A 27,938-nucleotide genomic window follows, 5' to 3' on the forward strand; every position below is an offset into this window, starting at 1 on the left:
ACTTTCTTATATTTGCTATTTAGCTGATGCTATTTTTACTTCAAGTTTGAATTTCCAATTGACTTTTACCAATCTCACATTTAATTTTCCACATTAAAAACTTCAGTCTCTTACACACGTATCTTACTAAGACACTTTTTATATTCCAAAGGAAGAACTCCAAGGCCTTTCAAATACAAGACACAGAACTGGGTATGTAGAGACAAAGATAACATCTGTGGGAAAAGTATCTTTTACCCTAAAAAATTATTGTGTCTGATACAACAGGTACTGACAGAAACCTGAACATAGACTCAGCAGTATGTGTGAAAAAGAGGAATTTTGAATAGAAGATTGGTGAGACATGGCAGACTGATTATTGCAGCATTCTGTCTACCAGCATCTGAAATATCAGCAGAAAGCTCAATGCTACTGACAAGATGGTTTAGTAAAATTTTCCCTAGACTAGTACAGAAAGAATTTGCTGGAGAACTTTTAAATTACAATCGATCAGGCAGCCAAAAAAAAATAAAGAAAGATTGGAATGCAAACCATGGCAGAACAGTAAACTACAAAAGGAAATGGGTTCTTCGCTGAACTTAGAAAGTATTATCTTGCTATAAGTTGCCAAGGGTAGCATGCAACTCATAAAAAATAGAGAAATCACCAATAAATATATAACTCAATAAGAAGATAAGGTAGTCTTGATAATCCAGAAAAGAAGAACTTATTTACATAGCACCCAGACAGAAAAAGGCAAATAAAACACCACACAGATTTCCTGAAAAACTAAATAAGCATCCAGGTCAATGTAAGTTTAAAATAAAGGATTAAGGGCTTAACCCAATGCCTGCTGAAGTCCATGGAAGTCCTCCTAAGGTCTTAGACTAAGCCCTTGGAGACAAGGGACTGGGGGGAGAGTCTCAGCTTATTTATCTGGTAGCATTTCTATTTGCAGCTGCACACCTCTTTCTGTATCTGCTTGCATCTTCCCCACTGCCCTATTTTTTAACACTTGTCTCCTTAAAAACACTTAGCTCTATCATAGGGAAGAAAATATAGGAAAATAGGATGTGTACTGTAGATCAAGTGGCTAGGCTGGATGCAACAACATGGAAAATTACACAATTCACCATTAGGAGGGACAAAATAGTTCTTATAAAACAATTAGCCCAAACTCCTTTAATGTCTCAAACCAGATGAGTCCAAAACGGGATTTTGTCTCCCAGTGAGTACCCTGGGCTCTCCAGCACATCTGACCTAGTCAAGCTGAGGAAAAGCATAGGAGCTACAGGTACAGTGCTGTATATACCCTCCATGCTCTATGGCTTTAACTTTGTACTCAATTCCGTGCAAATTCCATTGTCATCTTGGACCATGGTCCATGAAAAAACTGAGTACAAATGGCTGCATGAGGACACAGTGCCCAACCAGGCCCAAGCCAGCCCTTCCACCATACCAATGGATGTATGAGTGAGAACCTTATGAAACAAAGCAACGGAAAATTTCACATAAAATATTTCTCACATATTATGCAGTCTGACAGTCATCTGTACTCCTCCAACACTATGTTCCATCAGAAAGGACATTAAGTGGAATCTTTATTAATACTCCAAAACAAACAAGACCTGACATCATAGGAAAGAACCTGAACTATTTAATTCACAACCACATTACTCCCAATTCATAACCATGTAACTCTATTAGTTTAAAGGGAATTTATGCCAGCATAAAACTGGAGTATTGTGGCAGTAAATCAAGCCCAGAATTGTGTATTCATGCTGGTTCAGCTCGATTTTATTTAGTGCAGGTGCTCACTTAATTTTGATGATAGGATCTGGGGGAGGGGATAGGCTGTTAATTTATTTCTGCTGCCTGGTGGACTCAAGTGAGTACAACACTGGCCCTGTATTTGAGCACTTTGCAGATTGCTGAATATGTTTTCTTTTGCCTACAGTCCACATTGCCTTCACTTAACCTTGCTTTTCCTCTTCACTGCCTTTAGATTATCTCAAAAGGGGCAGCAAATGACATCAATATAATAATTAAAAGACCACACAGAGGTAACATAAAAATAATAGTAATTCAAAAAAGAACAGGAAAGAAGCCTACAAGGAGCTCACAGGAGAGAACAAAGACACAGCAACAGGCAGCAGCAGCTTTAACTCGACTGCCAGTTTTCTACAGTGTAATCAAAGCCATTGTCTGCAAGCCACAGGTGCACAGCACATGGAACAGACAAAATGCAATGGGGAGTGATGACAGTTAACTTCTGAGCCCCTGCTATATTCATCCCAACATTCATTTGTGCATCTGTTGTGCTGAATTTTAGTCTTTAATTATTTTTTTTCTTCTGATATCAGAGGTAGTTGAACAGCTGAGGAAATGCACCAAAAATGTATGATAGAGAGGGTCTGGGCTTTAGGAGGAAGAGCTTTATTTGGGAACCTGAAATGTGAAGACACTCCCTGTGTTTATCAGCCAGACACCCCAGTGGTGGTGACTCTGGTGACAGCACACGTTGTCAGTTCAGCTGCAAAGCAACTGCCAAGGAGGGTGTTCATCCATTCAAATATCAATAGAAATGTAACAATACAAGTATGGATTTTTTGCAGTGTGCAGAAAAAGGCCATGGAGGGAAAATTATTAGATGCATTAAAATAATGAATGGTGGTATTGTTATAATGGCTGATTTCACTGTTTATCACAGACCAGGTCGGTATGGATTACACTTGAATGATGGCCTTTTGATCTCAGATTTTTTCCCCACCAACAGGGCACTTTTTGAAATTAGATGCAGTCTGACCTCTTATTCTTTGTTTTCATCACTCTCCAATCAGTGGCAGGAAATTAGCCCCCTGGGAACGTTTGATTCACGTTGGCTCACTGTGTTATTTCAGCTGTGAAAGATGCTAATGAGCTAATATCAACTTCCCTAGCAGAAAATACACATGTCGCTTTAAATTTTTGGCCAGGAACCAGCATTTCATCATTTTAGGAAAGGTCCATCATTACACTGCAGCAAAAGAAAACCCAACAAATTAAAGACAAGTTCAATCCACCTAAAGGGCAGAATCTCATGCAGTCTCCTTCCAATATGTAATGCAGTTCAGCAGACACATAATTTGCTGTGGAAATTAGTTTTCCCAGTTGGACAGAACAGGGCAGCATCCCAAGAAGCTTTGAGGATAATTGATTTCTCAAAGGTAAAAAAAGCATTGCTGGAAGTTTTCAGGTGCTCTTGAGGAACTCACCTGTGACCCTCAGACAGATAAACAAGTGCCTAATGAAGGGCAAGAGCACACAAAGGGGAGAACCTTACAGCCAAGAGGTTTCAGTTTCAGGGTGAATCCTCATCTTCAACACAAACAATTAGAAAAATCAGATCACCCCAAAGCAGCAAAGAAACTTGCAGGCTTTTAGAAATAAAGCCATTTCAGGTTGACTACTCACTTGTTTGGGATTTTTGTTTCGGGGGAGAACTTCTAAAGAGATATAAGACAATAAAAGCCCCTGTTCTCTTTTCTCTCTGCCAAAGTTGCCACTTTCAAAGAAAAGTCAGTTCCACTACTAAAAGATTTGTAAAGTCTTTCATAAAAGTTGTAATGTTTTCAAGTTTTTCAAAATAAACCAGTACATTTAGAAAAGAGGACATTCCATCCTCTATTAATTTATTTTTTAATAACCTATCAATTTAAACCTGAATCTTCAGGTTTCAGTTACTATTTTTTTCCCCAGTAAGTACACTGATCTTCCTCAAATAAACATCTTCAATTTAGAAGATGTCTGTAGCAAAATGCAACTTGCAAAGTAAAGTAATGATGCTTTGGAATGGACTATTCTGAGACAGAAAAATTTCTAAGTTTTCAAGACTTAAAAGCAAGGCTTAGGGCTTTACTTTATTCTCTTTTACCAGACAACTACTCATCACACATTCTGCTTCTCACAAACCCTGAGATGACTGAAATACAAGCTAGTGAAAGCACAAAAAGAAGCTGTTTCACCTACCAGAACAAGAACGACAGACAAAAAAATTTGAGGGTGATTTTTCTCCCAAGACACAAGGACAAGCTTCATTATTTCTAGAGCTTAAAAGCAATAACCAGTGAAGATTAATGATCTGACCAGATCTGTCAAAAAGGTTTCTTTGAACATGCCAAAAATTAAAACTTATCTTTCTTTTCCTCTTTTTTCCTTACTGTGCAATTTTTGAAAACATCATCTTTGAAAAGTGAGAATGACAAGCAGAGAAATGATGGACTTTCTCTAAAAGCAGTGAATTAGCTTTCAAACATTAAAGATGCAAATTAGACAAAATAGGAAAAAATTACGAAGTGTAGTATAATTTTATACACTGAAAATCTGAACATTTTAAATTCAAAAAACCATTGAAAGTTTAAATTTTAGAAATCAATAGACAACATAAATAAATACCTCTACTTCAGTGAAAAAATAGAAATAAATAGTTTGGCTTTGCATGGTATGTTTTGAAGTCTTTTGTTAATTTATTTTTGTGGTTTTGTGGGGCTTTTAAACAGTCATTAAGTTCTAGATTGTTCTTAGTTATTTGAGCAACTATGCAGGTGGCTGACGGTGAGCTCAAATCGTAATATTTGAATACAAATTTTTGTAAATTTTGAATTAATTTGAAGCTTGAATTTTTGTCATGACATCTGAATTGCCAGCCTCTCCTGACACTTTTTTGCCTATTTTTCCACACTAAAAAAGTAATTTTAGCCCTTAGTTTATTTTTCAAGGGTCTTAATGCATAAGAATAGTTCATACTTTCCAGACAAACTAATAAGACTCTGAAAGGAATGAATGAGATTAGTCCATTTGTCCCAGCTCTGAAGCTGCTACATAAGACACTGATTGTCAGTGACAAATCATTCTTTGTCTCTGAACCACTTTAGAAGCTTCCTAGAACTGTCTGTTGACTACATAAATAGCAAATACATCATCTGGCACTCTCAAACCAGCTCTGTACAATGCCGTGTGAGTCACTGCTGATCCTCCCATATGGCATTTGCTTTATTGGGTGTGAATACATCCAGAAGGAAGAGAAAAACCCACAATACTACTAACAAATTATGCTTAACTTGTTTCAGTGCATTCTTGTTTCTAATTCCTGTTTTTCCAATATCATTTCCTTTCTCTGTGCTATCACAGCAGCACTGAACTCTGATGAGATGATAGCTCAGAGTTCAAATTCCAACCTGGCTTCTGCCTTATCTCTCAAAAACCAGTCAAAGGGTTGCCCAGAGGTCAGAAACCTCTGTGAGTAATTTTTTTAGGTTTTAGTGATTTAAAGTCTGGTTGGTTTACATTAAGTAGCTTCTGGCCTCAGCACCTGCCAGTCCTGCACGTACAGCCCAAAGCCCTGGGAACAAACACTGCATTTCTGACTCCAAACTGATGCACAACACATACAGAACAAGAGCCATAGATACAAGCAATTAAGAGTACTGATAAGATTTCCTGGATGTGTTGGAGACAGGTGTCTGTTGTTTAGCTTTTAGAAAAATTTCTGGTAAAGAGGGATTTTTTCCTAAACAAAATGTCTCTGCATTATCCAACTCCAAACACCATAAAACCAGACAAACCCACTTATAAATATTGGTATTATAAAATTCTTTAACCAACAAAAAATGCTTTTTTACTGCTCCATTTTTTTTTATTGGCTGTTTTCAAAATAAGCATGAGCCTGAATGTATATATTACATGATGGTTATACTGCCATATCAACTCCACTATATTCATCAATATCAATACAAATGGCCCAGAACCTGGCACAGAGATGTTTTGCTCATAAATTATGGTGTGTTTTCACTACGATTGCAGTCAAATCATGTCCTTTTTTGCTTAACTTCACTTTTACTTTGAATTCCACACTGCCAGGCACAGATAACAAAGATAAATTGATTAATCTTAGTAATGACTCATCTATACAATATGCACTTTTATCACATAAACAGAAATAAAAGCAATTGTGTCTGCAGCCTTCCTTCCCCAGTAGGACAAACAAACACCACTATCAATTCAGTGATAAGAGTCTGAGGTGTTCTTCAGGACACTCTGAAATATGCAGACTGAAATCTCAGCAACCTTGAAATCACTGAGAGCTATGACAATAAAGTCAGCCGAGTTGGAATTTCATCCTTAATCTCTACTCTGCCTACTATCACTATAACATGCAATATGCATCCTTCCAAGGATTCTGTTTAGTGTCTTTAACAAAGAATGACTTCTAATTTTGATATTACAGTAATATGACCCTCTTTTCAGATCTCTGTGAACATTTAATAGAAACAACCACTGTTCTGAAAACATTAATCATTCTCATTAATTACATATTAAAAACCTGGATATTACTCTTTTACTATTTGTTTTTTTAATTACACAAATCCAGATTTCAAGCAGCTTTTCTGATGCCCTCGCTGCCAGCATTGCTCCTCCCCTGTGTCTCAGTACTCACACTGCATTTCCAGTTGGTATTTTCACACTGGGCCATAGCCCACCTAACGCAGCCACAGATTGTAAAGTTTCCAATTACACTTACAATTAGTGCTGACAGGATCCTATTGCTGCTCTTCTGATTAGTGCAGATCAAAAGATGACTCCCTCACCCCCCACCTGTTTTGTCTGTGGCACAGCTCCAGCTCTTAGCCACCATGGAATGTAGGACTGAGCAAAAGCTTATTGCAATGCATCTCCATGACTTGCCTGAGTGAAAGGTGTCTGCTTGCAGATTGAAGAGGCAGCTAAAGCCTTGTGGAGCTGTATTTATTACTGTCTCCATTGGCTCAGAAATGTTTTAGAGCTTTTTGTAACGCTAAAACACACAGTATTTTCTCTACAAGTCTTTGCTGCTAGAATTTATTTTTGCTTATCCCATTAATAAAGTCTGATTTGCATTATAAGAAAGGATAAAGTTTCAAAGGCTGCTAAGTCAAGGGGACCAATGAGCAAACATTTCAAGGCAAGCTCCAGGCCCTCAAATTTTCATCAGAATTTTGCACTGAGCTCCAAAAGCAGCTGTGGGCAAGATTTCACTCAAAAACAAAGAACAAACTATTCCAAACCAGGTATGTGGTTGTTGCATGTGTCAAAATGGGATAAGTGCCACATGCTACTGCCCCAAACACAGCCTTTGCCAAAGGTCTCTGCAGCACTTTCGTCATCTCCAAGAGACACTTGGTCAGGCCTGAGACACTCTGGAGGTTCTGTTTGCAAAGATTTCTCTGAAATTAAAGTTCAGATTACTTCAATGGGAACATTAATAAGCCCTGTGGAGGTAACAGCAAGACTAATTAATTATGTACCAGTGTTATGGTCAGTTCCAAAACATTTATTTTTTTCAACTGTACCTGATCTTTGACATATTTGTTTTGCAGGAGTGCAGATGTGAGTTGTGGTTCTAAACATTGGGGAGTAGCTATTTTTCATTTTGTATTTCAGACATGAAAGAGGAACTTTGAGAAGAACATGGTTATCTGTCATTAGTAATAATTTTGCTCATTAGTGTAAAAGGTTTCTGTCTTCTGCCAGCAGAGGAAAATAATTGAGCTTTATCATAACCATTACGACAACTTGTTATGAGCAAAACATAGTTTCTAAATAAAGCAAATACTTAAAATCAATACAGAGAGAAGAAAGTGGTTTTCAAATCATTGTGAACACTCTAAGTCTGCTTGGATATGTCATGAATAGAAAACAGACTTAATTTATCAGAAAATTGATGGTTTAATAATGATTTACTTACCTCTTATGGCTAACAGGTGGCACAATCCTAAAACATATGATTATTTATGTACCCTAAACTACAGATTACTTAAGAATAATTTTTACTTAACATAATTGTTTGTTACTCTGCAGAGCAAGGGAGAAAAAAAATTTATTTCTGCAAAATTCTTCATCGAATGTATTCCTTTTATAGTATTTAATAGTCAAACAGCCATATATTCATCATTCTGTGTTATGTTTCAGTTCTTAACTGTTGAAAGCCCACAAACCAACATATGTTCTACTTTATCATTGTCCTGAAAATGGATGAACATGGTAACATTTGTAATGCAAGTGTAAGACACGCTGGCAGAAGACGACAATAAATATCGACCCAAACGAAAACAAGAAGGTTTTAAACCCTTTATCCTAATAAGTCCTTCTGAGCATTAATAGCAATTCTAATCCCTTAGTCATTAATTTTCCTATGTTACAAGTCTGGATGTAATTAAGAACAACATGTTGCTGCCTATTTGGTGAAGAAAATGTCATGCTGATGTGATTGATTACGTTTATTTAAAGTGGAGATGGCCAACACTTTCCAGTGATACTTCATTCCATTTTTATTATTATTTTATCAAGATAGGCTCCTAATTTTCTCTGTTGCAACCCACTTAAACAAAACTGGGGAAGAATCTGAGAAGCATTGCATGAAAGATTATTGCTGTATTTTTGTGGATCTCTGGACTATAGGACTATTAAAAATTAAATTAGGTTTATTATTTTCACTCACTATAACACTATTTTGAAGGATTTATTTGGAAAGCCAAGTCTAAAAATTAACTGTAGGATATGCAACATATAGCTAACAAGTTGCTGATCAGATAAATAATTTGACTGAATAGAATGTATATGCAATTATATTACAAGTCCTTTCACTGCAGTAGCAGTAAAATTATTGCTTTATATAATTTTTTGTTTAAATATGAAAGACATTGTGAGACAACAGTAAAACTGAACATGCAAGAAAATCTTTTCCTTTCTTTCATTCCTAACCAGAGACCAATTAAAGTTGTCCTCATATGACATTTGAAAGTATTTACTAACCTGTATATGTAAAAATTTACCAAACAACAGAGACAACAGCACAGAATTCAAACCTAACAGAAATACCTTTAACAGTATCTTGCTGTTCTCATAAGCATTAGAGGTTAGAATAAGAATTGTTTATGTAGAGCATTTCTGTGCAGAATTAGCAAACTCTCCTTTCAAACACCCAGTGCTGTGTTGCGCAGAGCATTCAAAGCCCCATTGCGAAGCTGCAGTGTGGGCAGCAAGGGATCACATACAGCAGCTGTAAACTTGAAACAGGATTTACTGACAGATCAGAGCTCAAGGGTGCAGCTTTCCAGCTGGGTCTGAGGGGCCACTCTAAGCCCAAGCAGTCCCCAAACAGCAAACCCAGTGTCCAAGCACCACACGCTCTTGTTGACTGAGTTGTGGCTACACAGACCCAAGGCAGGGACCTAATTCACCAGAAATGCCTTTCCGAGGCATCGTTTTCCTGTCTGGTTGGAGCAACATGTATAATTGTTACTGCCAGCCCCAGCCTGACAGGGGAAATAGAAGGTAAAGGGCAGGAAGGCAAATATTGTCTTCCCATGACAACATCATCATCCCAACAGCAAAGCCCAGAAAATTATTGCATCCTCAAGTTAACCTGGAAAGAGGGAAGCATTGGTTGTGAAGCCATACCTGAAAGATGAGAAGAAAAGGTTGATAGGAGGAAATTATAGGAGGAAATATATATATTTTGTCATTCATCAGGAGTACAGTGTACCTGGCAGTAGGGTGGCCTTATGAAAAGTAAATTGAGTGAAATTAGCATTTGAATCGATGCTACGTGAAGATAACAGCCTGCAATAATCCTATTTAACAGCTGTTAATTGTCTGCTATAAACCACAGTTCAGCAAATTTTGATCACACAACTGAAAAACCTCCCTAATATACATGAAGAAAATATATCAATTGATGCACAGAAAGAAATATTCAGAGATGCACAACTTAAATTTATTATAAATCTAGATTTCATGCAGATACCTCCCCTAAGTGCATGTTAATAAAAAAACATTGTCTGTATGCAAATATTGCCAAGAAAGATTATACAGAGATATATACAAAATTACTTCTTAGCTTATTACAGAGAAACATTAAGTTTGTAATTCTTCATGGCAGAGAATATTCTTCAAAGTAATGTTCAGATTGCAAAGAAAATGTTCATGGTTCTGTGTGTTGCCCAGATCCAGGTGGCCAAAGATATGAGCAGTCACCAGTTAGACAACATTTTGCTACCACATGGAGACTTACAAAGTAATGAGAAGCCATAGCTCCAGCTGCAGAATGAAGGGACACTTCTGCATTGCTCAATCTGAAGCACATTCAAAGTACTGTTCTGGATGTCAGAGCATCCTACAGAGGGAGGTCAAACTGCATAAATAATGTTTAATCATTTCACCTGTAGCCAAGCAAGAACAGATTCCTACTGGTTTGGAAAGAAAAAGAAATAAAAACAAAATTCAAAGACTAAATATTGAGATGTCCTGGCAATTAATGTGTCTATTATAAGGACACATAACCAACATAATGAGAAAGACATTTTCCAGACACATGTCTAAGATAGGACAGCAGGAACCCAAAGAGCCAATGGCTGTCTATCACATGATAGCAAAATAGCTATAACTAATTTGTCTTTTTTAAGGACAAGGAGATATAAATACTTCATCTTCCAGCTTCCTATTTTCTGTCCAAGAGCTCAGCTGAAAAGGCAGCCGTATCATGGCAGTATCTTGTGGAGATGCAGGGAATTAAGAGGACTTGCTCCAGTGCTTTGCTGGTAATAAAGATTTTACAGCTCTGATTGCTGGTTTCCAAAAAGACAGGATGCCGAGGCATTTATCAAATTCTCCTGCTTAAAAGGCCAATAGAATCTTAGCATAAAGGCTCAAGGCTGTCCTTTATTCTTTCATCTATCAAATGGAGCACAGTACAGAGGTAAAAGTGACAACCATGATGTTCACTAATTAATCAGCACTCAGATAATTGATGGGGCACACGTTCTACTATGGTTTTCCTAGAAAGTTAGGGTTTTTCCTTTCATTCCTCATTCGACTCCCCTTATATGAGTTTTTCAAGGTATTTTCACCCCTGTTAAAAGAATGAAATGTGGAATAGACTTATGTCAATCCCTCCTACACTGCAAAAGCTTCTCTGAAAGTGTTCTCTGACACATTCAACTGTCCTGCCCCTCTCTGTTCCAAAGACTCCGCTGTTGTGATCACACCAAGTTTCTCTGCATATTTTTAGCCAATAGGGTGCTATAAAAATGCTTTCTTTCCTAGTTTTGTTTTTTTTTTTTTACATTTTCCTCACACATTTCGTTCATTACTGTCTTAGTAGTCAAGGTCCCCATCTTGGGTTTTATTAATTCAATTTCTGATGTACTTTCTTCTTCAGAATTTCAACAACATAGTTCCTGGCACAGCATTTGACTTCAGCACTTATGTCGTTTTTACATTCAAACTGACCTTTTTAGATTCAAACTGCAGTCTATTTGTCACCTGCTGCAGTGGTGTCCATTGATTTAATAAAGGAAGAACTTAGTTAAAGAAAAAAAATTTTTTTTGTTTTGTTTTGTCTTTTGTTTTTTTATTTCTACATTTTTCTTGAAAGAAAACATTTATGAAAAGTTGCAATTTAACAGCAAAGGAACTCTTTTTCCAAATATTGTTGACAATCCTTTCTAAATTAGAAAGTTGTGCACACTTACCACACACTGTTAGTGGCATCACATACTGCTAGTTACTCACTCAGGTCATCCTTCAGTGCACCTGAGTTTGTAAGAAACTAAAATTTCATTTTTCATTTACTGTAAGAGTGGCAGTGAGAAATTTCTTACATGGACCAAACCGAAGCTGAGAATACTAAGGGAGTGCCCCCAAATGACACAGCTCCCTCAATTCCAAACCACAGGCATTTGACACAGTCAACAGAGCAACTTACACACAGATCCAGCCAAGTCTCAGTTGTTGCATCACAGGCTCACAAGACAGTGATGTGCCATTAGAAATCTCAGCAATATATATTTAAGATACAAATTCAATTGTCAGTTGCATTTCAGGGCTCATATCCTGTCCCATACATTTATTGTGTTCAAAATGCAGTTTCAGCACAATCACACCAAAAGTTTCTCTCAGCTCAAATCACACCTGAGGTTATGATGCTGATGTTGCTTTGCATTTAAAGGATTTCAAGGCAAAGAGAAAGATGCTGACTAAGGCAGATACTCAGTACCTGGAGGTTTCTCTGCCTTTTCAATTAAGAATGAGGTGTGAGCAACTGCAGATTTCCTGTAGATGGGATGAAGACAAAATACAGATCGTTCAGGATGTAGCATCATAACTGACTGACTGATTGGTTTTCCTTATTTGACTTTTGGATGCCCACAGAGTGCCAGTTTGACAGACTGAGCTAATGCAAGGGAAGTGGACAGGAATCTGCAGCCAGAGATGGATGATAGGACAGGAGAGGATTTCCCATCTAAATGGCCACACAGTCTTAAATTGACTAAAGCAGGATTACAGAGGAGACCTTTCAGGCAAGTGGTTAATGTAAAAACATGTCATCATGTCTCTGTATTTTCCACTTGTTCATGAAAAATCAGAGATTCTGTCACAACATTTTTCTAGGCAAGGAAAAATATAATAAATTATATATATATTAAAAAAGAATGTTAGTGAAGCTACAAATTACCCAAAAACTAAGATAAAAAATTTTCTTTTTAAATGTAAGCAGGCCAGGACCTGTATGTTATGCTCCAACTATTTTGCTTCTTGGTTAACCTTGTGTCTAGGTTTCCTGTATTTAGTTCAGATCACATATACTTTTCTCCAAATTCCCAGTGCAGTAGGTATTCTGCAAAAGAAGAGAGTAAACACTTTCTAGAAATGGTTCTATTTATAAATACCATGTGATTTCTTTTGCTTGAGTAATTTTTAAACCATCAGTAATCAATATGCACTTGCTGGTGTGGACATATGGACAAGAAACTCCAGATTAGGCTGATAACGGATGTAAAACCCATTCATTTTTTCAGACCTGTGGACAAGCTCTCATGCTTCAAAGAAAGTAAAAAGAAAATAAAAATTGAAGTGAGAGAAAATGGGTTTACTCCTCACATAACTTTTTGTCTGAAAAGATGATTCATTGCAAATCAGCTGATGGCTTATTTGGTCATACCTTGGCTTCTCCCAAGGTCTGGTTTGTTAAATTTTTCCAGGAGAAGGCAGTACTGAACACAAAGTCAGTCCACTAAGGATTTATGCTGAGAGCCAGGCGCAAAAGGCAGCTATTTCCACCACCCTGCAGGGGTTTGGGGCTGAGCCATTAAATCAGGGAAATGAATACAGCAAACTGTACATGCGCTGATGTGTACAGTAGATTGCCTGTGTGTTAATTACTGTTTGGCAGAATATATTTCCAGAAAAGTTTGCACAGAATCTGGAGATAAAATGCCTCCTGGCACCACAACAGTGTTTTCAGACACCACATTCAGATGTGATGCAGTAGGACAGGCTGCAGAAAATAACCCCAGACAGTATCATGCCCACCAAGCCCTGACAAAGCACTACAAACCTGGACACATTTTCCCCTATGAGCCAATCCCATTATTTCACAGCAGACACTGCTTCCCTCACCTGCAGTGCTCAGGTGCAGGAGCAGAACTCAGTCCCTTGACACCCTGACTACTTCCTGGGGGCACACTTACTGCACTTTAGTGTCTGCCAATAAAGTCCTTTACATTTCAGCCGCTGAACGAGCACAGAGAGCCTGAGGCTGCTCAAAACTGAGCTGGTTATTGCTTCTCCCATGCCAAGGATGAGAACAGTATTCATAGGTCAGGTTATCCACCATCCTGCTTCCCTGCAGGGCCACATCCATTAGGCAAGCAGCCTTTTGTAACCCACTGCCTATATTCTTCCTATTTCCAAACTCTTCGTAACAAAAGTTCCTTTCTTCTGATGCTCAAGACAGAAAGCAAACCCAGACCTATCATCTCTGAGAGGATGAAATTAATAAGACATTTAGTGGACCACAGAGAAAAGTGAAGATTTTCTGGGAGTTCATCTGTGCTGCAGGTGAGCAGAGACCTGACTCCAGAGATTATTATTTATAGAACATCAAACGGCTTCAACAGAAAAGTCTGGAAGAGATAAAGCTCAACATCTTTTATAGAGAGACTTTTAATGACATATTGCTACTTGTACATTAAAAATCCCCAAACTTCTTTTTTTAAGTATTCATTACTTCCAACTCACATATAACTTTGAAAATTTATATATATTGCAAAAGGCACAGCATGCATGATTCCCATTTGGGGTTTACTATTGTTACAGCAAACTGATGTTGTTACATTAATTCCTATTCCTAATTCCTATTTCTTCATAATGTCTTCTAATTTCCAGCAGCTGAGTGAGATCCTTATCATGGTCATTTTGCTTGAATAAAAAAGATTTAGGGAATAGGGAATAATCTCCCATGGCAGCTAAAATATTATCTAATTCAGTATTATTGGCTTGGGAGATTTATATAAAATCTGAGTCCTGTAACCTAGGCAAATGCACAACCCCAGTCTCGTGGATGTCACAACGACCTTGATAAAGAAAGGCTCCATTACTACCAAGTAGATAACTTGCAAAGAGAGTGTGGATTAAAGAATATAAAAGAACTGACTCTGTTTTTACCACTGCAGAGAACCAGTAAAACAGGCTCTTGAAACACCACCATACTGCTGCTGCATGTCTACCAAACTACACAGTCAGTCTTCGAGCCAGCAGCATTAAAGATGACTTTTAGATACACTTTATTTGGGAGTACCAGTCAGTACTAAAAACAAGAGAAGCCTTCCTGAAGATCATTATTTTCCCACCTATATTTTGACTCCTAGCTGCATTTGTGACTTTTAATACCCTTCTGTTCAAATACTGATAAGTACTTGTAAAGCAATAACAATAAAAGAAGAAAATAATTAACCTATTTAACTTGATACTGCATCATGGCATAAAGTCAATTGGCCATGGAAATGTTATCTGAACGTTCCAAAGCAGCACTGGCTTTGGGAACAACATCAAGATAGATTCAGCCATCAGCAGAGACCATCACAGCAGCACTATTATTCAAAGTTATTAAGGGAACATGCTTTCAGGATGTGACTCGGATGCTTTTGATGAAAAAACTCATTTAAAAGATCACAACCAAGCTCTCTAGAATGTTCAGTTAAATAATGTGTGCTTTGCTTCAGCTTTTGCTAAGGAAAAGGGAAAATAGGGTTGTTTAGAAAGTGTAGGTCATCTGGAAGGAAACGCAGACTATTGGAATTGCAGACTCAACTATTTTAACCTTTCTTTTTTTCCAGCAATTCCCAAGCATCTGTGTGAAAACAGGCCATGCTATTTCCAGAGGTTAACTCTCCATCTTTGGTTACTAGGTATTTGTTAATTATAATGACCACTATATCCTTAGAGGAAATAGCAAAGTACAGTCTACCCAGACATATTTTCCTCCAGATTTATTTAAATGAAAATCTTTTGTTTTAAAAAGGAAATCTGCTCAATGCAGGTATTTCCCCCTAAAGTTGCACATGTTTTTCCTTCAAATCAAAGTACTTTTAAACATGAAATGTTTGAGCCACACTTGGTGGTTATATTAAAGAGAAAGTAAGATTTAAATGACAATTTAGATTTGAAGCGTACTTGAGGCTACAGTTAATTTTGAAAATTATTTACAAATTAAAGTAGTAGCAACATTCTAAAGTTTGGTTGTATGAACCCCAGTGTGGGGGTCATTGGAGGGAGTGTGGGAAGTGATCTGTCTTTGAAAAGATATTTCAGAAGAAAGATGGAAGGAAAAACCCTCACAGGCAGGTAGGACAAGTCTCTGGGGCTTCTTCATGCCCACTTGTGGGTTCACCATACCCACTAAATCACACTAAATCACCACAGTTCAGTGGGAATGGTGGTTTTCAGTTAAAAGTTGAATTTGATGATCTTGAAGGTCTTTTCCAATATTAATCATCCTATGATCCAGAATGTTTACCCTTCTGGACACTGACATTTCACCAAACCATGACTACAAAATATGCAGATGTACCAAAATTCACATTATTTCCATAAATGTGGAGATTTCCTCTTCTGAAGTTCCAGGCTCTGAGTGCAGGCTTTGGAGACACAGTATAGAATTGTGCAGAAATATCCAATTGATCTTAAGTCAAATGATCCCTGTTTTGCCTAGACTGATAGCAGAACTTAGAGCTCTTTCATTCCATGCACACAATCATTAACTTCACTGGTTAAAAAAAATGATGTACCTAATTTTCCCAAGGGGAAAGCATATTAAAGCAAATAGACACTATTTTAAAAGAATCTGAATTCTTTTCAACAAAATGTCTCACCAAAGGATAATATCCATGTCCTTGGTTCATCTGCTGCCCATTAGGTGCACTCTATTGAGTGGAATGAACAACAATGCGCAAAAGTGCACAGATTCCTTTTCCCTGTTAAACTACACCAGTTGTTTTATGGCTTTGGCTATTACACAGCCAAAAAAGAACATTGGAATTGTTGCTCACTACTGTTACAGACATGTCTTAGATACCTCTGATGAATTTTGTCCTAACACACCATCTCATTAAACCTGAAGGACAGGCCTGTGTGTAGGCATGTGTCTTTTACTCACTGGCAAACTCAGTTCACACTTTCCTATTACCTAATGGGCATCTGGGTGGCTTTTGATGTCAGATTGAATTTCAGTTGTAGCAGTTGGAGCTCATTCAATAGGTGACACCAGCTCTGCAGGCTAAGCTCAGACTGAATGTAAAACCACACTATTAGAAGGTGTAGCAACCCCTGCCTTCAACTGCTGGTCACTAATCCTAAAGTGTTCACTGAGTACAAGCTGAGGATGACTCTGCCCTAATGTCTGCACACAGCCTGAGATACCTGTATGGTTTAGCCACAAAAAAAACACACATAAAACCAAAGTAAGCGTGAAGAAATGTGCAAAATAATTTCTTTTCGGAAAAGTACAGGCATGTAGGCAGTGCTATCTGTACAAGCAGCAGAAATACCACTGGTTTGTACAGTTTAATTCATGAGAATCAGGGAGGAAAATTCAGCTTAAGTTATCTGACTCAAGTAGATGCAACCCAAAACATTTTGGATATTGTGGACTGATTGCTATAGCTTGTGGGGCATGTTTTCTAAAAACCCCATTGAGAGAAATGAGTTGGGGAAAGCAAAAGAGGGCATGAAGTGCAACAACACTGAGGTCTAATACTACATTCACATTAAATCCCAAAGGCTTTCACAATTGCCTTTAAATATTTGTTTTTATTTCAGTTGTGGTTACTTCTTATAGCTCATGGTTATTTCTTAAAAAATTTAGAAATCAGCAATCATATGAGGGCTGCTGAATTTTGAATGTAAGGAAATAGTCCGAAACATTCCCCATATCTAGACTAACTCCTCATTTATTTTCCTATTTAAGAGAGCATTGCTGTGCATGCAAATGGGCTGATGCTTACAGCAGTGTTTCACTGATGGAATATCTACATATGTTATGAATACTGATGAAATTCATATTCTCTTATAATGTAGGACTGCGTTTTTCCAATTCCATTGTTAGGTGCCTCCAACTCTAGCACAGTACTTGCTTTTCTGCCATTCATTACAGTCTTTTCCCCTCCTAATGCCTTGAATTATATTCAGCCCTTGTTTCAAAATGGAATCCCCATATTTTCAGGCTCATTTTAAAGGGCATTTTAATAATACTCAGGTTGTGTATAGAATCATTAAAGGTAAAAACAAAACAAATGAGATTTTAGATAAGATTATCATATTTTAAAAGACTCTCAGGAGCTTGGGTTGCTGAATTGCCCTTAGTTACAATGCAAATTGAACATCCAAATTCCTTCTGTGAGAGCAAAAATATTTTACTCATGTACAAAAGAAAAAGACTTGAAATTAAAGATGACCTGCTGCAGTACCTTTTCCATCTTGGCATATTAAGACATTTCCAAACCTTGCATCATCAGTGCATCACCAAATATATTTTCTCTGCAGCTCCTGAGACACAACAAATTGGAGGTAAAAAACCCTGTGACACTCAACAAGGAATTACTTGGATTTCTGGGTGTGCTCCTGAATTACAAAATTACTTAAGCATATTATTTTCTGTTTAATTAATTTCATTTTTATGATGAAAAGTACTTGATTTGATTTTCCATGTTCAAGAACTTGGAACATTCCTTCCTTCTCTGCTAAAAACGATGCCAGATTAGGGAGTATGAAGCAGTCAGTATCTCACACAAAGTGAACATTACTGGGACTGGATACTGACAAAGCGAATGGAAATACTGAGACTCAGGCAACAGCTCCTCAAGTCACTCCATTTTTCTGTGTGGTGTGAAGGAAGAGCTTCCCCCCTGCACAGCTCGGGGTCAGGGAAAAAGGAATAAGGGATGATTAAAAGCTCAGACACGTTCCAGCCTGGTTCCCTTGTCCTCAAAAGAGCTGTGGGAACTGCAGCCAGGCCACAGTGCAGCCACTTTGCAGCTTTCCCAATCAACAAGATCTTTTTCAATTTTTACTGTTTTTTAAAAAGCTTGAATTTAAATGTTCTGATTTTTTTAATTTACCATTTTAGAAGTAACTGCACATTAACACGCACACACAAAGAGGAGTATGGAGCTGTTAGTAACCAGATGACCTTCTGCCCATCCATGCATTTAAAGACAGAACACTACAATTTCCCATAAACCCAGCCTGTGTGTTTTCAGGGGAGATAAGTACATTAAATGTCAGGCTTACTCTTTCCTCCCACTCACAGAAAACCTCTTTCTCCCTTTTTACTATCTATTATCCCCATTATGACCTTTTATTATACAAAGGTTCTTGAGGATTATTCTTTTTTTATTCTATACCCACATGACCGGCTGAAGGAGGAATATTTTCATGATCTCTCAATAGGACATGTGGGTGCTATAAAAATAAATGTACTGTGCTTATGAGAAAGTTCAAATTATTGTTGGCTTTTTAGATAATTTTTTTAAACAATTTTATTAGTATCATCTCTAGTTTTAGCACTAAGTTGAAAGCTGTTCCTATGGTGCATACGCAAAGCCTCATCAATTTTGACAGTATGGCTATGCAAATATTCTCCCTTCAAGTACCTTAATGAATAATTAATATTGTGCTTAGAGATCTTGCTGAAAGCACCAATCAGAGGGTCCAAATAAATTGGACTGGTATTGAAGAAATTGTTCCCCATGCTCATCAGAAAGATTACTGTTTCTTTTAGAGAATAGCTTTAACAATATGAAATGAAGCCCTTTTGGAATAACCTGCTGATATCTGCATGAATAATCAGAGCAGCTATAAGTTATCTGTCATAGTGCTGGCTGGCTTTCAAAGACATCTGCTGGAAAGGTATTGTTTTGTAATGACAGAAATCAAACTGATTTGGGGAAAGTAACAATCTCTTTTTGTCTTACTTTTCCTTCATCTTTGAAATAGATACTTCCAGCACATCAGTTTGAAATTAAAAACAAGTGACAAAATCCATTCTTTTACTGCAGGAAGGACAGAAGGTAACCTGCCAGAAGTTATCTTATATCAAAATAACTTTGGTTTTGCCTGAAGAATATTAGCTCTCTGTGTTTATGCCCTTCAACAACTTGGGTTTCAGCACAGCTCATGAATTACACACTTTATAAAACTGACACATGTTGGGCATCCTGGAACTGTGGCTGTGCTTCCATGCTAAACATAGCTCTGCTGGAAAAAAGAAGCATTGAGGGGGCATCTTGGAAGGCACCAAAAGACACTGAAGACATTTTTTCTTTCCTTAACCATGACTACCAGGTATAATTACTCACACTGAGGAGTAACTCACTCCTACCTAAAGACAGTGAAACCTTTATACAACCTCTTATTTTTTAAAAAAATACTGAAACCAATTTTACATAATTTTAGATAAATCCTGTTATTCTGAGTTTGCAGCAATTTTTCTAAGTGTGTGCAATCAACCGTAGAACATTTCAAAATGAAAAAGAGCATTTATTACTCACTGATTAAAGGTGGGGTTTTTTTATTCTTGTGAAAGGTGATCAGTGAAAAAATGTCAGGTTTTACATCCTCCCTCCCCAATGTAAAAGGTCACCACCAGCCTGAAAAAAGTTTAATACCTCATTTCATGCTGTACACAAGCGTGTTGCCCTCAGAAATTTGCACTTTTCTGTTCACTGTGTGTACCACATATTTGGACACTGAGAATTCCAAATTCAGATCCCAGGCATTTGCTTTCTAAGTTTCCAGCATAGGAAAGGGTCTCTGTTCAGAAGAGGTGTTAAAACAACACATGCTCAAGGCATTTTAGAGCATCTAGGAGCATACAGACTATGCCCTTTCCAGAGAAACACTAAAAACATTTACAGAAACCAAGCTGGGATCCATTTATGCAGATGGACATCTGCATCCAGGAAGCTGCTCCAAATCCATGCAAGTCTCAGCCCACTGCATTGGGTATATAAAGCAGAGATGACAGCACTTTAGTAGAATTCCCCAAATCACTCCGGAGTGAGACCTTACACCCATGTCCTGGATTGCTCATGGGTTCAGCACCAGAGGAATTGCAATATCTGGGCTTTCCTGTCTGTCAGCAGGAACAAGGAGCTGCTGCTCTGTCTTAGCTGGCTATTTGCACAGCAATTTCTACTCAGGCATCAAAATAGAGGGTAAAGAGACCCAACAGCAGAATGAAACAAACTGGCACCTTTAATGTAGAAAATAATTACTATTCCCCACCTTGGTTTGCTTTTCTACAACCCCTGCAAGACCAACAGATTAGTGTGTCAAATGATGGATGGGCACTCCTTACTGTCTGTGTTTCCTGCACCACATTGCCATTAAAAACATCTGCACTTGAAAACTTCATTCTTCAATTGCGGGAAAGAACTTCCATCCTCAAATTGAAAAACTGAGCTGGCTTATGAGGCAGCTTGTTTGTTTCCATACATTAACAGAATTGCAGAATGGGAGAGTGACTGAACAGTCCCTAAAGCATTTTTAAGACATATATATGGTATTTAACTTTCTTTTCTTATGTTCCTTTTGACTATTCTACAATTATGTATTTATAGGTCATTAAAAAAGGACCCAAGGCTTTAAGGATGCTATTAGAACACCTGTGAGAAAACATGAAATAATTATAAAAGCATAGATAAAGATTAAAGGCAGTTGACAGCATTGCAATCACCAAAGTTCTCACAAGTGTCCAGTGACTCAATAGCTTTAGAGTATACAGTTAAAGAGGCAATTGGTCTCAAATAAAATTTCCAGTGTAGCTTTTTGGGAGGCAAGAAGGTATCAGGTAAAATAACTAAGAGCATGACTTAACTTACTGGAAATTACAGAACTATGCAAAATTGTAGGTAATATATGAATTGGCTAGACTTTAATAAAAAATAATGTTGGAAAACTAAAAGCAGATTTAACTTTGCCTATTAGTAAATCTCTCATAATATGCGCAATGCAGAAAACTAGATTATAAGAAAAAGAAGTTAGAACCAAGCCCACAAAAACTGGTACATTTTGCCTTCTTTTACACCTAATATCAGTGGGAGCTACTGGCAAGAATGAACTGAAAAGCAGAGGAAGTAAATTAGTATAGGGAGAAAAAGCCCTGATTTTGACTGTTCTCAATGGTTATTGCCATGCTTAGAGTTCACTGAATCATTTTGGCACTTTCTAGTCCTAACAAAACTTCAGAATCAATTCACATGTGTCAATTTAGGTTATAAAATGTAAAACAACCTTGATTTATGCATTCTCATCCATAATCATCACTGAAAAATGTAAATATTTTGTTGATGGCTGTCTATGTTGTTGATCAGATGAGACACTGAAAATGACATCTTATTTTCACTGTCAGACCGACATATCCTGGCAAGAGAAGCAAATAAATTGTTTTCACCTCAATGAAGTGTGACAAGAAAAACACAAAGGGGAACTAAAGTATTCAGGCATTGGTTTTAGGAAATAACTATTAAATGAATTTTTTAAGGCTAAGTCTTCATGTCTGAGGAACCATACCAAGAGATTTATATGGGATTAATACACTACACTGATAAAAGACTAAAAGATCATTCCAGGTTCAAAAGCAAAATTGCAAGCACTTCACAGTACAAGGGGCAGCAGGGGCACCCCTGCCTAGCTCTGGGGTTTTCATCCAAGGGGACATGTAAATACATCTGATGGAGGTCTTTGAGGAAAACCAGAACTGCATAAAACTAACAGGTTCAGTAACAGAGCAACACTTGCTCCTGACAAGTAATCAAAGCCAGGCAAGCTGAAAGCATCTTGCTCAATTTCATTCTCAGGCACACCTCTTCCCCCTTCACAGCTCAGCCTCCATGCAAATAAACATGGCTTCAGGGAAAAAAGAGTGCAGTCAGATTTAGTGAAACACAGCCTAAAACTTTTGCTTTGACCAAAACTAAGAGTCCAGTCTTCTTTCAGGTGTTTCCACTGTTGGCACAAAGGCCCCTCAGACAATCTCCTGTTAAATGTCTTCCATCACCCTATGCTGTTCCTCTGCTCACACTCACATTTTCCTGAGGGAGCACACAGGACATCAGCTTCCCCTGGAAACTCTCTAAGAAAGAGTCACAAATCTTGACTCAGTAACTAAAGTCACATGTGGCTGAGGCCAGTGAACTCTGCAGTTGTGAAAAACATGGCATGAGAGATGCTATTCTGAAAGACAGCAATGAGATTTTTCTTATATATTTATTGGCCAATTATGCTGGCTTTGAACCTTTTGGTGAAGATGCTTTATCTTTGCTTATTCTATCACAGAAATTTATTTGGTTATTTCAAAATCAATTTATTCATATCAAGCCTCTAGAAGCTGAGAATGCAGCCCTGACCTCCAATGTAACCCTGGAGGTATGAATGAGATCCTAAAAGATTATGTCAGTTCACTGCCTTTTGAGAGTAAACAAAAAGCAATACATCTTAGAGAAGAGAAAAAGAAATGAAAAAGCCCAAATCCAGAAGCACTAGAAAACTACACCCCCAAGCCCCTGGTGGGAATTGTTTGCTAAGGGTTCCTGTCTAGATGATATCTTGCTTCATTGAAATGTCTCCACCTGTACATGCCAAATGTGTGCGTGAAACACTCTGAATATGAAAGATCCTAATTTTGAATGACACTCATCATCATACTGCAGTTCTGCATAGAATGTACAGCATCTCCAGGAAGAGCAGCTTAATAAGATCAGTGCAATTATAAATTTCTGTGCAGTGGAACTAAGGTTATTTTGCATTACATTAATTTATTTTTTAATGTGTTTTGCTCCTTTCCTTCCTCTGCAGACATAGATCACATTCTTGTTATTTTCTGCAAAGGGTTCATTATACTGTGCTTAATAACTCAGAGAACCTGGCATTTCAGTAGCAAACATCTCTAATTCTTAAGCACAGGATAAATGAATAAATGCATTTACCATTCCTGCAAAAAAGTCAAAATGCAAAGCACTGACCTGCACTTGAATACATTTTTCCTTCCCCTCTCTCAGCAAGCCTTTGCTCTCTACACAACACAAAAGAAGCAGGATCCACTGCTGGATTTCAAACACCCACATTTCCTAGCTCAGGAGTACAAATCTGCACACTGGAGTCAGAACTGGTTTTATCACTTGCACTACAAAACACACAGAGAAAGTGATCCTAACCCACCACAGCAGCACAAGGCTTCTCAGAGACACATGCACTTATTTGCTTAGGTCCAGGAAGGTAATTCTTAAAACCTCCTTATGCTTACACAATTAATTTGATTTTAAAAGAAAAACAGATGCAGCACGCAGTTAATTTTTCTTGAAAATATGTAAATCCTGACCACCTTTGTCAACAAAGACTTCACAGGTCATCAAAAATGAAGCTGGGACTCCCAAGCCAGGAGGAATGCAAAGAGCCAGAGTTCTAAAATTTTAAACCCACAGTTCCCACTCTCCCTACGAATGTTTTTGCCCCTGAGTCCAGACTACTGTGGGTTCTTTTACTACTAATTTGTTAGATGAAACTTTCCTACTAAGAAAATATTCAAAAACCTTGAGGAAGCAAAGCAGTGCTACACAGGAAATACTATGAATCTCAAGGTTTTCTGAGCGCATATCACAACAATTGCTGTTTAGGATGCAGCTGACATTGCATAATATTACTATTTTACAAGAGAAGGTGCAAGTTGACTGGCTAAAGGGGAAAATCCCCACAGCATTATTTTTCGTGTCAATTCTAGAGATATCTTTTTTATCTTCACCCTTCTTTTTCCACATGGAACAAAGTTCCTGATCTCTTGCAGTTTTTTCTATCTTTTAATCATCTTTCAACTATTTTTAACAACAACAAAAACAGCAACAACAAAAAAAAAAAAACCAAAACAAAACAAAGATAAAAAAGCCACGAACAAAACCAAAACCAACCAGCCAAACAAAAAAAACCAAAAGAGGATACAAGTATATCCTATCTAGCTGTTTAGCCAAGGGCAGCTTCTACATACAAATGTGCTTCTGTGGAGGCTTTGCTGTCCAGAGAAACAGTTCTAACTCCTATGCCTTCAAAAGTACAATGGAAGAGACAGAGAATGGCTAGAATTCTTTCTGAGGTTAATTCCATGAGATCTGGACCATCCATTGCCTCATCCAAGGTGGATTACCATGCTGTGTTCAGGTGGTTTTCCTTCTATCACACTGTGCTGTACTTCCCTAAAGCTGCTTCAAGGTACTGTGATCACACTTACACAGCTCCTCAGCTCATGAAAAGAGCACACATGAACAAGACAACCTTCACCATTTTCCATTTTTTGGAAGCCACATGAAATGATGACAAAAGTTTCTTTTGTTGCAAAAACCAGTGTCAGTTTACAAACTCCCATGTACCTTCCCACACTGTTTCTCCTACCTTAGCTGTTATTTCTCCCAGCTGTGTCCCTGGTGGTTTTGCAGATAACTGTATAGGCAGATGGACTGGAAGTTTATAAATACGCAGCAAAGGACAATCCATGGGTTTGCACTGCTTCAGTAACCAGGATCTGCAGAGATGTCAAAGACATGTTATTCCCCATTTGGCAATATGCTTTGATTGCTAATTAATGCAAACAGCTTGTTGTCTACAGTAATACACAATTACTTCTCAGTGACCAAATGGCTTACAACAATTTCAACAAGCAGTTCAGGAGCCAAAAGCATTCCATAAATAAGATGCTGACACTAAGCTTCTGTACTTTTATTTAAAGATATAATATTATAGCCATCTGGAAAAGCATTTATTTAATAACATCCAGAAACATAGGACTTGCCACCTGTTAACTGGAAAATTATCAGCGAAACAGGTAGCCAAAGGCATGAGTGGATCCAGCATTCAGGACTAGTGAGGAAGAAAGACAGTGACTGACTTGTAATGCCTTCTTTTTGTATCACTCAACTTTGAAAAGACAGACAAACTTCCATGGAAGATCATCATGGAACAAATCCAAACACCAGAAAGTTATTTTACTGTTGCAGTAAGGAACAGAGCTCTTGAAGAAAGCAAAGGAGTCTTTGGTTAGACTGCATACCAAAGTAAAAGTGCTTTCACAGTGGCAGTGTTCAAATGCAACACTTGCCCAACATAGAGCAAAATTCCTGTAATTTCTACCTTTCCATGTTCCACTTATGAAGGAGGTAATTTGAGATGTTGCTGACATGGAGGAATCCAGTTTTGAATCCCTAACCCAAATAACATCATGGATAGTTTGAAACATGTAGCTATGTGCAGTGGTTTAAAACATTAACAGGATGTACAAACACTAATTTTCCATGCTCAGTCATGCCCAAATCTGTATTAAACACAGAGATGTAGCTTAAAAATACTGCTCATCATGGGGGAGATGACAGCACTGCATCCTACAAAGGAGCCAATCTTCTAGTCCTAACCTGACTCCTTACTTGCTTCTATCTACAGCCATAAATGCTTGCTCTGCTTCCCATTAGCAGCCCAAATCTGAGCACCATTTTTCACCTGTTACTGATGCTTTCATCAATATCTCCCTTCCACTGCAAGTACTACATTTCCAGTCACCTTGTCAGTGGAGCTGAGCTTTTTTTCCTAGTCTACCCACCACTCTTTTGTTAAAAGCATTATTCCTTCACTTGCTGTGTCTCATTTAAACATTCAAACTGACAGTCTATTAGGTGTGCTGGTGGCAGCTTCTTAAGAGATTGAGGCCTTTTGTGTGTCAGCCCCCTGGCACACAATCTACATTTAGCAGGGAGGTGGCAGACACAAAGAGCATCTTTTTAAATTAGAGAGCAAGGCAGAGATTTGCAGAGAGTAAGGGAAACTGTTCTGAAAACATGGCTCCTCTGGAAATGGGGTTGCAGGGTAGGGCAGCTGTTTCTGAATTGCCCACACAGTCACCGTATCAGGCAGTTCAAGAGGTGACACATCTAAAGCAGGTGTGGAGGAGCTTTAACTTTAACAGTCCTTCTCATGTCTGAAGGCATGAGCATTGTGATGGGGGGTCCCTGTCACTTCCCTGTGCTGCAGTTCTGCTGCTGCAGGTGGCAGAAATCAGAAACGTCCCTGAAGTTATTAAAAAGTGGAGAAGTAAAAGTGGAAATAGTATGAAATTGATTCCAAGTTTGATAATGTAGAATTTGGATGGTTTGTTCATGTTTTGTTCATGGATGGTTTGTTCACACAGCACAGATGGAGACTCTACTGAAGGAGTTTTTACTTACTTATATTAACAGCTCACAATGACACAAACAACTGTCAGAATAAGAATAATGATGCTAGCATCTCCATAAAACCTATTCTTCTTGAGGGCAATAATTTCTTGATTTATGATCACTGTTATTATCTTTTATCACCATCCAACTATATCTATCTTTGTCCATATATTATCCAAAATTCATCCTTCAGCCATTTCTCTTAATAGCTTTGAGCACCGAAATAAAGCAATTAAGAAAGTCAGTTGAATGTATTCTTTACCTAGCTCAGATGTCTATTCACACATCTACATGAAGCCCAGATGCTGGAAGTGATGTATGAAATTCAGTTTCACCTATAACAGATGCCACAGAAGCCAACTTCTCCCTATACAGGAAGAAAGAGCACTGATTAAAATAAATTATTTCAAAAATACAATCAAAAAGGGCTGTAAGACCCAAGCTCAGTCTTTTTCAGTCTCAGAATACTATTGGAAAATTAGGTGCTAATGATTCTATCTCAGAATGTAAATGATATTTTGTAACTTGCACTGGAACTCGTGCCAATATTTACTATTGCAGTATTTATTCTTTAGAAGCAGATTCTTGCAAAATAAATCATGGAGAAAAGCCTGTCATTGTCATTCAAAATGTACAAAGAAGGAAATCATGCACTTGGGGTTGATCCTTCCCATCACCCCCTCTCTTTCCCCCCCAGCTCAGAGGGAATGGGGATCACCAAGGGATGCAGGGCAGAAACCTCCTGCTTTCTCCCCTTGCTCTCTCTTTGGATTTTGCCTTCTACATTCTTTCCTTGTATGCTGAATGGCAATTCTCCTGTTAAAGGCTTTTTTTCCTACTGCTGAAAATTCATACTGACAGCTCGTCTCTTGTCTAAAATAAGTTATTCTATCATCTTTTCTGGGTAACTGCAAGGTGCACACAAACAAATATCTATTTATCTTCACTGAATTTGTTGCCATTTCAGTACCATTACAATTCTATTTTTCTTAACAAAAAAAATTCAGCTCTAAATTTTACATGGGCTGTTACTAGTCCCAAAATTCATCTCAAAATTACATTCTGCAATGGATTTGTTTTTTCTGTGACTTCTCAAGAAGTATCAAAGTCTCACATCAACATAAAACCACAGATCAGCATCAGCTTTAATGCATATCTGCAGTCAAGGATTTTCCAAAAGGGATTCAGAACTAACGAAGAGATTAAAATCAAACTGAACTGATTTCAAGAGTTTAGCTTTGATGATCTTTGTGGGTCACTTCCAACACAGAATATTCTATGAATATATTCCAGCTCCTTTGTTTACCTACTCCCACAAACCATTATTTCTATTGAAAATTTCTTCACATTTCT

At 37.7% G+C, this 27,938-nt stretch overlaps 1 long non-coding RNA gene across 1 annotated transcript in view; it reads right to left on the reverse strand.

Annotated features, from left to right (window-relative positions):
- LOC146432729 (uncharacterized) overlaps nt 1–27,938 on the reverse strand; it is a 250,688-nt gene that overhangs the window by 113,846 nt on the left and 108,904 nt on the right. Inside the window, exons 3-4 of the long non-coding RNA XR_014854300.1 lie at nt 26,848–26,952; nt 24,775–24,904 (exon numbers count right to left, since the gene is read on the reverse strand). This is a non-coding gene — a long non-coding RNA (uncharacterized LOC146432729). The remainder of the gene's footprint in view (nt 1–24,774; nt 24,905–26,847; nt 26,953–27,938) is intronic.

Source organism: Lichenostomus cassidix, chromosome 10, assembly GCF_008360975.1.
Source record: "Lichenostomus cassidix isolate B80296 chromosome 10, HeHo_3.0, whole genome shotgun sequence".
Classification (NCBI taxonomy): domain Eukaryota; kingdom Metazoa; phylum Chordata; class Aves; order Passeriformes; family Meliphagidae; genus Lichenostomus; species Lichenostomus cassidix.